The 2986-nt window shown below is 41.1% G+C and overlaps 1 protein-coding gene across 1 annotated transcript in view; it reads left to right on the top strand.

Annotated features, from left to right (window-relative positions):
- The first annotated feature begins 2432 nt into the window (after window positions 1-2432).
- The window catches only part of LOC115026628 (probable ribonuclease ZC3H12C), a 10234-nt gene continuing 9680 nt past the window's right edge, over window positions 2433-2986 (top strand). The window contains exon 1 of the mRNA XM_029459506.1: window positions 2433-2452. The gene's annotated coding sequence lies outside the window, so the exon portion shown is untranslated. The remainder of the gene's footprint in view (window positions 2453-2986) is intronic.

Here is a 2986-nt window from a genome sequence, read left to right as displayed (position 1 = left end):
ATTCCCGAAACTGTCACAGAAGGACTCATGCCAATAAACAAAGCAGAGGTTGTGGGGTCAAAAACAATCTTTACATGATCAAAGTATAAAAACACTGCTAGGAAGGCAGAGACAGGTAGATACAACTGAAGGGGAAGTTAAGGCAAAAGAGTGAATGCTGGGGCGTGGATATGTTCTGGGCTTGTTGACTGAGGCAGGAGTGCAGGCACAAGCAGGAAACTCCTCTCAGGGTCCACCATGTTTACCAAACATGGATTTTCAGGCTTCAGTGACTGTCAAAGTTGGTTTCAAAAGGTAGTTTCAGAAACATATAGAAGACATTTGAAGATGCTGCAGTCACATTTGGATTTCTGAATGACACTTCCCACAAATCACCTTTCATTCAGACCGTGTGTGCACGGATGTGACATTATTTTGCCTGCTTGTGATCTTTACATTCTCTGGTTATTCCAAACTGGAAGCATTACACACATCCCTTCAAGTGAGACAGGAAGAAGCTAGCAAAAAAACAGAAAATTGAAAATATGAAATAACTGATTTTTGGAATTGAGATCAAACATTACTTTTTTTCAATGCCTGATGAAAGTAAATTTGTTTTTCTGCTTTTTTTCATTCAATAAAAGAAACCAAACTTCACAAATGTTATGTTTAATCTAAAAACAAGCAGCTATACAAGAACCATGCCAAAATAAAACCAGAAAAAATATTAAACAGAATATTATCAAATGACTAACAAGACTATGAAACTGAGAGCCTCCGATGCTTTCAATACTTTCAGTAGCGTGGCTGTAGACTTTTAATCTTATTCCTAAATATAAAAAAGGCACAGATTCTTACTTTAAGAATATGATCTTTTGCTCTGAAATGGTATAAAACCATCTCCCATCTTTTAGTAAAGTAATTCTCTATGAATTGCTTAATTGTGTTCTATTCGGGCATTGGCACTATAATATACTAAGGATTAAATTTCTCCCTGACAGCTTGTTTTGGCATGTATTCACACCCTTCTCCACTGAAGGGTAAGTCATGTTTTGTTCCATTAGCAGTGTTGGGAAAAATAATAAACCTCTTCCTTTCTGAAGGTAAAATGGCCTGGTTACTGGAACTGTTTAAGTCCAGCCTGACAGGCAGCCAGTCTTTGTTTCTGAACAGCTCTGAGCCTATAAGTAATACCCCACCTCACAATCTGAGGCCTTTGAAAAGACGCCGCCATTTTGTCAGGGCCGTGTCCAAACAATGATGCTTTTTTTTGCTTTTTTTTCCTCCTTTTCTCTCTTTTCCTACTCTTTTCCTTCCCTCCGCCTTGTTAGTTTGAATGCTGTTTCCCCTTCACAGCTTCCTACCCCACCTGCTAAGTTTCCATCAGACATATGTACACACACACACACACACACACACACACACACACACACACACACACACACACACACACACACATACACACACGGGCGCTCACAATCCTATCCATTTTGGGAGCACACACTACTTTTAACATAATTTGTGTCATTGTCTGAGTCAATCCAATCCCCCACCCATGAAACAAAGAGGTCGAAGGCGGCAGCCGTCCCCAGTGCGCCAGGTGTTCCGCAGGGCTCAATTCTGGGTCCTGTGTTTTTGTTTTTTCACTCGCTCTTTCTCCTCATGTATCTGTATTTGTGTGTGCGTGCGTGTGTGTGTAATGGCCCTGAGCATGGTGAGTGTGTGCAGCTGCCCACCGAGGGCCCTTCTTTGTGTCCCCCTCCCCACTATTGTCAACTCACGCCTTCTCGTCCATTCATGGCTCAAGCCGGCGGATGGGCTGGTGGTGTGTGTGTGTATGTGTTTGTGTCTGTGAGATTTTGGGTGGGGGGGGGTTGTGTGTGTAGGGGGTGGAGATATCCTAGCTTATCTTAGTGTCTCTTTCTATTGGTGGAGAGTTGGGTGATTGGTGTGTATACAGATCAAGCTTCGGCAGTGAAGACAGGAAAGTGAGACGTGTGTGTTTGTGGTCAGATTTCTGCTCTCGTGTTGGTCAGGAGGCAGAGTGAGGAGGAGGATGGTAGATGCCTTACACTCCATCTGTTGTCAGTCACACTGTTAAACCTTCAGCCTCAGGACATTGCACTCTGCTTCTCAACCAAAAAGAAGAACTTGAAGGCTGATCTCATAGGATTGCTGCTAAACTTAACCAGGAAACTAATTTTGCTCAGCCACTTGGATTGACAGCTTTACTTTTTCCAACTCTTTAGATATTGGATACTGGAGATCGGATAATGAGATTTTTTTTGCTTTAAAAAGGAATTTTGTCATTTGTCGGGGCTCACTTTACCAGCACCATTACTGGGGAACTCCCCTTGAAGTTTTTCTGACTTTGTGCATTACTATTGGAATGACCAAAGGTAGTGTCTCAGTAAAGAATTTGTAGGAGTTGTTGGCTTCTCTGTTTTTGCTGCATTGCTACTGAAACTGTGTGGTAAGTGTTTTTCTTTTCTTCTACTTTTCTTCTGGGTTAACCTCTGTTTTGAATATTGAAAACAATCTTATCATGCTTTGTCATGGGTTGTAGTGTTTAGATCTTCATTGTTCATTTTCTAACATGAAATGTCCCTGACTATACGCTACAAAAATATATAGTTTGCACTCAACTCACAGTATTCAGTTTAAAACAGCTCAGATGTGCAGATTTGACCTACATGCTCATATGTGCTGCAATGCTGCAAAGAGTTAGCCAGACAAAGAAACTCCAAAGCTGTTGTGTTCTTTTGTCTCTAACTCAAATCTGTTTCACATGTTGTAAATTGCAAATCTTCATAATAACATAACACTCAAACGGTTGAATTCATAGACAGACAAAGCCGAATAAAAGACGTTTTTCTTTAGCCACGCTAACAGTGGATAGCAACGTCTGTGCGTTCACCACTTCCAGAATGAAATGTCTCAAACGACTGTTGGATGTGTTGCCATGAAATTTGCCAAGTGGTCACTTTAAATGAAGATATAAAGTGTT

This window comes from Cottoperca gobio, chromosome 21 (assembly GCF_900634415.1).
Source record: "Cottoperca gobio chromosome 21, fCotGob3.1, whole genome shotgun sequence".
Lineage (NCBI taxonomy): Eukaryota > Metazoa > Chordata > Actinopteri > Perciformes > Bovichtidae > Cottoperca > Cottoperca gobio.
The sequence above is the reverse complement of the archived record's forward strand: the minus strand, read 5'-3'. Positions and strand labels throughout refer to the sequence as shown.